General features: G+C 54.4%; 1 protein-coding gene across 3 annotated transcripts in view; it reads left to right on the top strand.

The window, feature by feature from the left end:
• Window positions 1–11,231, top strand: part of KANSL1 (KAT8 regulatory NSL complex subunit 1) — a 100,488-nt gene continuing 89,257 nt past the window's right edge. Inside the window, exon 1 of one of the 3 annotated variants that reach the window (XM_064636787.1) lies at window positions 1–423. The gene's annotated coding sequence lies outside the window, so the exon portion shown is untranslated. Of the gene's footprint in view, window positions 424–8,513; window positions 8,923–11,231 lie in introns of those variants that run through there. The other 2 variants (XM_064636790.1, XM_064636789.1) reach the window with 2 other exon arrangements.

Below are 11,231 nucleotides of genomic sequence, written 5' to 3'. Positions count from 1 at the left end.
CCCCCGGGGGGCCGGGCCCGGCCGGCTCCGTGCGGAGCGGGGACCCCCCCCCGCCCGCCCCGCGCCTCCATTTTAGCCCCGGGAAGCGAGGCCGGGCCCGGGGGGCTCCCAGGAGGAGCAGAGGGAGTGGGGGGCTCCCCCCCGGTGCCCCGCGCCCCCGGGCCGGCCTGCGAGCGCTGCCGGGCCCGGCCCCGCCGGCCGGCCCGGGGCGGGATGGAGGTGACGGGGGAGAGGGGCTGCGGGGCCCCCCCGTGACAGCCCTTTCTCTCCCGCAGGTCCCGGGTTTTCCCACCCCCCGGAGTACAGAAATAAGGAACTTGTCCCCCCCTGCCCGGCGGAGGCTGGAAGGACCCCGAGGCCGCCCGTGTGCTGCCCACCTGGAGCGCAGGTGTGAGGATGGGCCCGGCCGCGATGCCCACCCAGGTACGTCCCGCCCGTGCCCCCGGCCGGGCCCAGCTCGGCGCTGCCCGGACCCCGCTCCGGCCGGGCCGGGGGGGCCGGGGGGTGTCGGCACGAGGGGGTTTGGCTTCTGACCGTGCAGGATGAGCCTGGAGCCCTGCACGTAGTTTCTTGGCGGATGCAGAACTTTAAAATGGAGGTTTTGGGGTTTTGGCTGAGAGTGTGGATTCATCCCGTGGGGGTTTCTCTCTCCAAAACCATTTCAGTGCCCACATGTAGTGGAGAGATGTGTAGGCTCCTCTTGGGAGCTTGTGTGTGTGTGTTTACAGGTGTTACCTGTCCTTGCGTGCAGGAGTGTCGAGACATCAAGGTGTGACCTGCCCAGAAAAAGAAAGATCTCCTACTTTTCTCCTCCCTTTATTGTGTGTATCCTTAAATCCCAGGTTTACTTTGATCAGATCTCTTTAATTTGCTGATATTCTCTGGCTTATGTAGGTATTTATGATGTCAAAAGAGTTTTTTGTGTGCACCTGTCAGAGGGGTCTTGCCTTTGTCCCATGAAAACCAAAGGTCTAAATGTGGTTTTTCCTCCTCACATTTCCATGTCTCTGGTTTCCTCATGTATGAGGCACCTGTAGGGCTTCTGGGTCTGGAGTGGAGCGTGGTGAGGGTTTGCTGATGCTTCTCTTGAAAAGTCACCTCTTGCCTTGCTGATGTTGTTACAGGTTGAACTGTGTGTCCTAAACATTCAATCTAGTTCTGTGCAGCTGAATAAAACCTGAAGGGAAGCGCTGAAGGGAAGGATTTTTCCCTCTTTTCATAAATCTACAAGCCAAAGCAGCCTGACTTTAGGTCAATTATGGAGGCTGAATTTAGACAAATTCTCTTGTAATGGGAAAACCAAAAATATTTTCTCAATCCCTTCACACTGACCTTAGACAAATCTGCTGTGGTATCTGATCTCCAGTTGGCCAACACAGCAGCAAAGGTTCTTAGCCTTTGTACACAGAGTAACAGTGAGTTGTTCTGTGGGCTTTGAGAAAGGAATTAAACCCCTGTGTTGTGGGTTTTGGAGGTTATCAGTAAACATCTTGGAAATCTGTGTTCCTGCAGCTCCTGCCGACGCCGGTGGGAATCGGGAGAGAACTAATCTGGAGCCTGGTCCTGGTTTCCAGAGTGCCCCAGGCTGCTGGGGTTTGGCTCGTGCCTGAGTGGAGCCTGGCACCCGTGTGGGCTCGTGTAGCCTGGGGTGCCGTGAGCCCCGCGTGTGCCCAGCCAAGGAGGGGCACAGCGGCCCACAGCTCTGCCTGGCAGAATGTTCTGGTTCCCAGTGTGGCTCCTTGGCCTCTTACTGCAGCCTGGAAAACTCGGGAGGAGTAGAAAAGCAAGATGTAAGGGTGCTGAAGCCCTCGTGGAGTGGAGAGATGGTGCCAGTGGCCGGGGAGGCCGCGGGTGGTGCCCGTGTGTGCAGCCTGGGCACTGCAGAGAGACCCCAGCTTGGGGTTTGGGAGGCCCTGGAGGGTGTCTCTGATGGAGCAGGTGAGGGAAGGGGACATGGGAGGATCACACCAGTCCTTTTTGCTTCGGCAGGAGCTGAGGGGAAAGAGCTGTGCCTGTGGGGGTGCTGAGGGGGGTCATGTTGGGCTGCTGTGTCCACTCAGCATCTCCACTTAGAGGCTTTTGCTTCTTGTGGTGAGGGTCTAGTTGGACCTTGATTTTTGGAGTGTGTGACTGTGTCATCTGTTCCTGTGCCAGTTGCTTTACCTGTGTGATTAGAAGCTGTTTGAGGGCTGTCCTGGCCTTGAGTTGTGCTCAAGATCTACCACCCAATATTATTGTCAGAATTTACGATGCTTTATTATTACAGAAGAGACCGACTCCATTATAGCCCTTGAGTTTTGTAAAGCCTGTTACCTGCAGCTCCTCAAAGGGGAGGGAGGTTTCTGGGAGCAGAGGAGCAGGAAGGTCTGCCTGGTCCTTCCCAGGAACGTGCAGACTGTGCTGCTCCAGGGCTGGCTCTGCCATGGCCACAGGAACGGGGACTCCCTGCCTTCTCCTCAGCGTTGCACTGATTCTCCCATGCTGGACCTGTGATAGGAAGTGCTGTTGGTAAGAAGAGCCTGTAGGGACGTGAGTTTTTCACCCATGAGCTTTGATTTCTGGCTGTGTTGCCGAGGGTGTGAAGGCAGGTGGATTTGTCCAGGGCTGAGGAATTTGTGTGAAGCCCTGAAACTCAGGGCTCAGACTTGCAGGTTGTGTTATCTCTGGAACAGGAGGTCTCAGAGCACAGCCCTGATCTCAAGGGCTGGTTGATTCTTCAGCATGACCAAAGGAATAAATAATCTAATACCCTGCTTATCAGCTCTGATTCAGTCTGGTGAAACTGCTGCTCCAGTTTGGGATTAAACTGAATCAGGAGCAGCTACCAACAGTGGTAATTTTCTCCCCCAAGTCTAGAAATCCAAACAGCAGTAGAAATGTTCCAAGTGCCCTACAGCAGAATTAGAAATTAATTCTGTTAGTGGATCTGAGGAAAGCCGTGTGAAAAAGATGACTGTGACATGAACCAACAAACAGACTCAAAACCGGTGTCAGTGTTGGTCGTGGCAGAGGGAGAGTTGTCACCTCCCGGGGTCAGCAGTGACTGGAGGCTGGATTTGGGAGTTTTGGGTTTGCTGTTGGCTCACTCAGGGAGCTTGAGGTGCAAGGTTTGGTGCAGGTTGAATCCCTGGCGATGTTCTGTGAGCTTCAGCCGTGGCTTGTGGATAGAGGAGAGTGGATCAGGACTTTCCAACTGGGAGAGGGAGAGAGGGTTGAGTTGTGCAGCAGGAATAAACCCAGTCTCCCTCTCAGCCCTGTGCTGGTAGCACACCAGTGCTTGTTAACCAGTTGCTGGGGTTTTGCCCAATTCTTCTAACTTTTATTTACATGAAAGCTTACTCTATTTGTCTATCACGTGGTGGACCCAAATATTACCCCAGCAGTGGAAACACAGTGTGAAATGTCTCTGCTGTAAATACACAAACCCATCAGGATTATTTCAGTGTTCAGGTTTGAAAGGGCTGTCCCCTAAAACTCCATTAGCCTCTGTCTCATGGTTTTATAAGACATGGGCTTTAAATGGTCAGTGCAAGTTAGATCACATTTCCCTTTCCTCTCCCATGATACAACTACCTGAAATGGGAGGAATGCAGCTTTTGAAGGTGAGCTGTCACCTTACCTACTCTGCTCTTCGTTTCTATTTAATGTTACTGCTTGCATCATTAAATGTCTGGGGTCACAGAGTGTGTTCTGCACAAATCATCCATAAAGTATTACCTCAGTTCCTGCTATCACAGTGTTTCCTGAGCAAATATCCATCAAACCTGGGATCTGAGGCTTATCCTTGCCCTTCTTGTGCAGTTTCATACCTGTGTTTTGGATGGATGGAAGCCAACATGGTAATACGTGATACATGATTACAATTAAATGTAGATTTGGATGCTTTTCCCTCTGCAAGTTGATAAAACCCAGCTATCACTCCCCAGCTGGAGTAACAGCTTGAAAATTCTGGGTGTTTTATTGTGGGTACTCAGCCAGATGTTCTTCTTCAGGAAGTGTTTCTCTGTGTTCCCCAAACTGGAACAAATAGAAATTCCCATGAGGACTCTGTGAAGCCTCTTCTGCCCAATGTGCCTTGGTCTGATGCAACAGTGGGGAGTATTCCTGTGCTTTTTGGCAGGAGGAGACCAACGCCTTTGGCAGGGACTCAAACCCACAGTGGTGAGGTTTGTTACCTTCATTAAACAGCCTGACATTCTCAGCCACTCATCCCTATGGAAACCATGGGAATACATTTCACAGCACAGACCATACATAGAAACATGCATGGAAACCTTCACTGGTTTAGAGTATCTCATTGAGCTATCACAGGAACAAATGGCCCTCGAGTTCACTGCAGTTCAAATAATTTCCCCCCTCACCTGTTTATCCTGAAGTGACCTGGGTGACCTTGAGAGGTGCTGATGGTCTAGAGAGTAAATACTCCAATATGAAAACAAGCACTGAGTGACAGGACAAGAGGGAATGGCTTCCCACTGCCAGAGGGCAGGGATAGATGGGATATTGGGAAGGAATCCTTCCCTGGGAGGGTGGGGAGGCCCTGGCACAGGTTGCCCAGAGAAGCTGTGGCTGCCCTTGGATCCCTGGAAGTGTCCAAGGCCAGGTTGGATGGGGCTTGGAGCAACCTGGGCTAGTGGAAGGTGTCCCTGCCCGTGGCAGGGGGTGGCACTGGATGGTGTTTAAGGTCCCTTCCAACCCAAACCATTCTGGGATTCTGTGTTGTCCTTGGAATTCTGTATCAAATGGCTCAATCTAAATAATCAAGGGGGTTTTCAACAAGCAGTTTAACTTAGATCAATCACTCAGCTTTTTTGGCTGCATAGTAGTATATTCATTTCCTGTTCTTATCAAGGAAACTAAAATTCCATTGATCCAGAAGTCCCCAAGGAAGATCCAGGTTTGTAGCTCACCTTAGGATATGTTACTTGAACAGATACCTGCCTGATCAGGGAGGGGTTGCTGAGCTCTGCCAGCCTCTGTTTGCCTTCACTTTCTGTTTTTTAAGGACTTTGCCCTTTTTCTTTCCCTTTTAGTGAGCATTTTCAGAATGGGTGGCTGGCACATGCTAGGGAATGTCTTCCTTACCATGATTCTGGGGAAGGAGAATAGCAGGAGAGCAGTGATCACTGCAAAGGTCTCTTGTTGCTGCAGCTTATCTATATTTAGCTTTAAACCAGGCAAGTCTTGCATCTTCTGAAGCCTCTGTGGCCACTGACATTTGAGCTTGCTTTTTGTTAGGATGAGGTTGCAAGTGAAGATGCAGAAGTTGTGGTGGTATCTGCAGGGTCTCATCGCTCTGTTCTTCGGTGGCCGTCACCTTTTCCATCTCCAGGGTGTTTCCCAAACTGATTTAGCATCTCTGCAGGCTCAAAAGTCTTAAATATTATCATTTAAAAGTGTTAATACAGCTTTATGTACAACTGTGCACGTACTTATTGTGCAGAGACTGTTAAATTTCTGAGGCAGGTGCAATCAAAGCAAGTCATGAGGATTAATAGGTGGGAGAGATGAGGCAGCAATCAGGTTAGAGGAGCTGGGTACACAACTCTCACCAGATGTTGTGGTTTGTGTGTTCTGGATAGAGGGTGATTCATAGGAGGACTTAAAGGATGATGCAGTAAAAATGTGGATTCACTGGGGAGAGCTGTTCTTGTTCATGTGGAGCATCTCAAGAGCAGGAACAACCTGTGTGAGGGACTTGTGGGTGGGGGTGCCTGGTCCAGGAGTTGCCAGGTGACCTGGAGATGTTGTGGCACAATTTCGAGTGGGAAATGGAGCCTGGAAGGGCTGAAGGAAGGTACTTGTCAGAGGCCCAAGCTGTATAATTTTGGGCTGCACAGCAATTTTTGCTACATCATCTCCAGATCAGGCTGGACAATGGAAGCTGCAGCTGTGTCTGTGCTGCAGGAAGATCCAGACCTGTGCTGGACTGTCAGGCAGGAGATCTGGGCTCTTGGTCAGGTGCCTCAGCAGAAAATTCTGCACTGCAGAGTCAACAAAAGATCAGAAACTTTATTGCACAGGAAGTTCTTTTTAACTTCCTCCACAACAGATTGTCCCCTCTCTTCTGCTCCAGTATATAAAACCACATTTGTTGCTACTTCTGCTTTTTAGCTGAGCTGAATTCAAGGTACATAAAAAAAAAAAAATCAGAAGTTTGCATGCCATTGTGGGGTCCTGTGTCCTGTGTTCCTAAAGAGCTCTGCAAGTGTGGTGAGCAGATCAGGAGAGCGTGTGGAGCTGGTTCTGAGTTCATTGTGCAACTGTCTGTCAGAAATGGCATTTTTTTACCCTTAAGAATAGATTACATTCTCCATGTGACCCTGTTCTGTGCTGGATGTGGGGTTGCTGATAACACACTGCCCTGCTGCCCTCCTTGGCACTGTTTCATCACTGACTTAAAGCCCTGTTCAAGGTCCACACACTTTTTTTTTTTTTTTAAGGTTCTGCATGAAAGTGCTGAGAATGAGGTAACTGCTGTGTTGGGATGGGGAATGGCCACGAGGGAGGGGACAACTGGGACTGCAAGGGACAGCACAGGAGTGGAGCTGGCTGGCTGTAGCTCCCTGCCAGGGCATAAAACCCAGCATTGGTCTTGCTGCTGTCCTTAGTTGGACATTTTTCTTGGAAAAAACACTTAGGTGTGAGCTGAGTTTTGAGCATTTGTATGGTGAGCAGTCACCTCTGGGGTGGTTCTGGCTGTGAGCCCAGGTGGCCACACAGGCCCGTAGAAAAATGATGAAATATGTTGCCTGTGCATTTCCTGACCCCAAAAAACCAGCTGTATTGATGGTTCTGTGGTGATTTGTTAAGCAATGTGTTGGATTTTAAAGAGCAGCAGCAGTGTCTCGACCTTGTATCTCCAAATGCTTTTTAGAGGGGAGTGTTCAGGCACAGGGTGGGATTGTTGGGGTGTCCCGTGCAGGGCCTGCAGCTGGACTGGATGTTCCCTGTGGGTCCCTTCCTGCTCAGGATATTCTGTGGTTGCTTTTCCCCTTGAGTGGTGGTGGGATGTGAAGCAAGAGGAGGAAATAAATTTGCCTCTGTGTGCTGCATAATCCAGACCAGGATTGGCTGTACTGGCTATGGAGACAGGATTCATCCTTACCTAATCCTGCAGCCGAGCAGGACAGGTTTTGTTCTTCTCTTTAAACCCAACTCCCCAGGGCAGGTTCTCCTCTGTGACAGAGCACAGAGCTGGCACTGCTGGAGCTTTTTCCCTTTGCAGGCAAACGATGGTATAAAGCACTTTTTTTATTGGCAGAGCTGCATTCCTGCTGTAGAGGCAGCACAGCTCTAGCGAGGGGAGAGCTGGGCGAGATCTCAAATCAAAACCGGAGCAGGGGGAGGGCCTTTGCCTTTCCTGGCAGGAATATCGAGCGGGATGGTGGCACCCCGAGTGTGAGGGTGAAGGGCTTTGTCTGTGCTGGGGGACACTCGGTGTGACCCTCCTGCAGGCGGCCAGACCGAAGGTCAAAGTGGTGAAATGGTTTCTGCAGTCCCAAACTAATCGTTCGCTGCTCGTGGTGTGTCCTGCGTGCGGCCAGACGGAGTTTGGAGAGGAGGGGGGGCGGGAGGAACCCTTTTTGCTGGGCTGCAGACGTGCTCCTGAGGCTTCCAACCCCGCGTCTCCTCAGGACATTGGCCCAAAATCCTGTTTGTAGCATCGGGGGCTGCAGGTTTGGGGCTGTGGGAGCAGGGACAGCTCCGTCCGGAGCCCTTGTCCTGCGGGGACACCCCCAAATCCGGGCTGCATCGGGGTGTCGGGGAGTTTTGGAATTGCCATGGAATCTTTAGGCAGATTTTCTGGGAATAAAGCTTATATTCCCAGAACGGGAACGCGAGACGAGCCGGCAGAGATGTCCCGGTGCAGCGGGTGGAGACGGGAAGAGCACGATGTGCTATTTTGGTGGGGGGGGGAGAAACACTTGAAACAGTGCAAGTTGCTTTTTAAATTCTTCTTCCAGAGAGCGGCTTTTCGGTGAAAAACCCCCACCCCGTGCAGTCTGTGTTTCGGGGAGGGGATGGTTATCCCGGCGAGGTCCCGGCAGGGCCGGGGTCTGTGTGCCGCGTGTGTCCCCCGGCAGGGGAGAGCCCGCACTACAACTCCCGGCGTGCCCCGCGCGGCGCCGCGCCGGCGGGCGCCCCCTGGCGGGCTCCGGCGGCAGACGCAGCCTCCCGCAGCGGCGGGCGGACAAAAGGCGGCGGGTCCGCCCCTTCCCCTCCCTCCCCTCCCCTCCCCGGCGGCGGCGGCGCCCGATGCCCGCCCCTCCCTCTCCCCCTCCCCTCCCGCTCCCCCTCCCCTCCCGCACTGCAGCTCCTCCGCGCGGCCGCGGCGGGCGCTCGGCGGGGCCCCCCGGGCTGCGGGCGGGCGGCGGGTTGCGCTGCGCGGCGCGGCCGCCGGGGGCGCTGCGGCGGCTCTTCCCCTCCCTCCCCCCCCTTACCCCCCCGCCTCCTCCCCGTCCTCCTCCTCCTCCTTCCCCCCGGTGCATTCTCCGGCTGACGGGAGGGGGAGGGCAGGGAAGGAGCCCGGCCGCCATTTTCGAGCCGCGCCGCCGCCGCCGCGCTCGCCCCGGAGCGCAGGGGGGGGAAAACCGGGGCGCGCCGACGAGAAGCGCCGCAGCGCCCGCTCCGCCCAGCGCTCCGACCCGGGGGCGGGGGGGCCCCGCTCCCCCCCTCCCCCCCCATCCCCCCCCCCTCCACCAGCACTGCGGCCGCCGAGCGAGGAGAGCCGGGCGAGCCCATCCCCCGTTCCGCCGGGGCGGGCGGGGGGGGCCGCCGGGGGGTGGCGGCGGCGGCGCCGCGGCTGCCGCCCCTCGTCCCCGGAGAGGCGGGGGAAGCCCCGCTCGGGTTTGTTTTGCGAACTGCGCCCGTTTCGCCGCGGCCGAGCCCGCCCGGACCGCGCTCGCCGCTCGTCACGTGGTAAGTGCCGCTTTCGCCCCGCGCCCGCTTCGCCCCGCGCCCGCCGCGCCTCCCCCGCCGCCCCTTTGTTAGAGCCGCCGCGCCCCGCCGGGCCCCGCCGGCGCCGCGCCCCAACTTCTCCGCACCCCCTGCCTCCCCTTCCCCTCCCCCGGTGCGGCGGAAAGTGCGGGGGTCGCCGCGGGAGAACCACCCCCGCCCCCCCGCGCCCCCCCCGTGCCCGCACACCCGCACCCCCCCCACCCCCCCCGCCCCGGGGAACCGCAGCACCGGGGGCGGCGGCGCCGCTTTAAATTGAAAATTCCACCCCCGGGGGTCCCGCAGGGTCGGGTCGGGGCCTCTCACGTGGCCGCGCTGCCCCCGGGGAGGGGAAGGGACGGGAGGGAGGGGAAGGTTGGGGGGGGGGCACCGTTCCCTAACCTGGGGGAAAGGGGTTGGAGGGGAGGGTGGGGACACACACACACACACACACACACACACACACACACACACACGCGAAGTTTTAAAAGTAAACAGAAAAAAAAAAATTAAATTGCATAACCTCAAATCTTGCAAAACGCGTGGAAGGGAGCGGGTCCTCCCGCGGCCCCAAATCCGGCTGGAAAATAGGAGCGGAGCGGTGCCGGTAATCCCGGTGGGCTGTCACCGGCGGGAGCCGTGTCACCCGGGCGCTCTCCCTGCTCCCGGGGTGCACAATAGCGTCATTTTCCAGGTGGCTTCGAGCTCCAAAACCATTTCCCTCTATTTACTTTCCGGCCGCGTATTTTGTATTTTATTTATTTCGAACCGATCCAGAATTATTTTCCCCCAAACGAGCTGGAAGCGTCCGGCTATCCTGAAATGCTTGCCGTGATCCCTACGTGTGTTTACTTCCATCATGGGATTAGCATCTTCTAGTGCTTGATTACGGAGAAATTTCCGTCATTTGGGGTATAAATGGGGGTCATGTAGAAGGAAAAAGAAAGCGGTAATTATATCGGGAACTAACCTCATTTTCTCCCCAAAGATCAGACCCTCCTTCCAAACGGAGGTGTCATCCCTTCGCTCCTTAAATTTGTGTCCAGGTGGAGCAGAAGGCAGGCACTCCATAGATTATATTCCCTGTTATGTAAAATGCACTTGAATGACAAACTGTAGTTTTCCATGAAACCGGTCAGGATATGGGAGGAACTGCAGGTTTTTTATTTGTTTTGACTGACCATTATATTTTGAACTGGTTTGGGCCACGGCCGTGGCGGTGGTTACATCATGTCATGTGTTGTGTACAGGGCGCTTTGTGCCTCTAAAAATAAGGTGAGGACAAGGCCCGTTTCTCCGGGGTGGGAAAGTCGGGAAGGACTTCTGTGTGGGTCGGTCCCGCTGCCAGCGGGGGGGATAAAACATTTTGGGGGGGTGGTTGAGGTGTGACGTGTGTCCGTGCGTGAGACCGAACCTCTGCCGCGGGGAGGAATCCGGGGCTCTGTTTGTACAGAAGCGTTTTCTCTTTAAAACCATATTTGTCCTTTTTATAGCCTTTGTTTTCATGGAGGAACCTCCGATGCTCTTCCCTGCTTTAGCGTAGTCCTCTTGGATTTCCATTCTGGCACGGGAACAGCGACGCTGCTCAATCTGATTATATATATATATTTTTTTTTTCTTTAATTGAGAAGTCAGCAGCCTTTTTAAATCAGCGAAGGGGGAAGTGCAGTAGAGTTGACCTGGGGGCGGTGAAGGAGAAGCTGGGGGAAGCCCCAGTTTGCTGCTGGGACCAGGATCCCGGGAGCTCAGTTTCCCTCCCCTTGGTGTCGGCCTTCACCCGCCCTCGGAGACCAGATATGGGCGGCGTGTTTTTTGGCGCGGGAGGGACGGGGATGGTGGTTTTTTTTTTTCCCTGTAGCCACACTGCCAAGGTAGCACAGCTGTGTAGGGCTTAATGGATTGATATGCTGCAGGAGCAGTTAATTGTGGAACTTGGTTGTGGTCCTGTTATAGCTGATTTGTAATGATTTAGCAATGAGGATGACTTGTGTTCGTCGTCAGAGGTGATAAAGCAGCAGATGACCAGGCAGATGTGGCTGTGTGTGTTTCTCTTACGCCTTTTTTTCCCCCCTCTTTTGCCTTGTATTTGTTTTTTTTTATGCTGTATTTCAGTCTCATTTGCTCTCGGAGATCATCCGGTAACCGGAGAGCTGGGGAGGCTCTGACATCACGCAAGGCAGGGGTGAAAACCGAGCAGTTCTGTGACCAAAGTCACTTCCTTTTGCCCTGTTTATAACTTGTGTTTTGGTGAAGGCCACTGCCATTATCTAAGGAACGCTTGGAACAAAGACTGT

The sequence above is a fragment of the Pseudopipra pipra genome, chromosome 26 (assembly GCF_036250125.1).
Source record: "Pseudopipra pipra isolate bDixPip1 chromosome 26, bDixPip1.hap1, whole genome shotgun sequence".
NCBI classification, from domain to species: Eukaryota; Metazoa; Chordata; class Aves; order Passeriformes; family Pipridae; genus Pseudopipra; species Pseudopipra pipra.
This window is presented reverse-complemented; position numbering and strand designations above follow the sequence as displayed.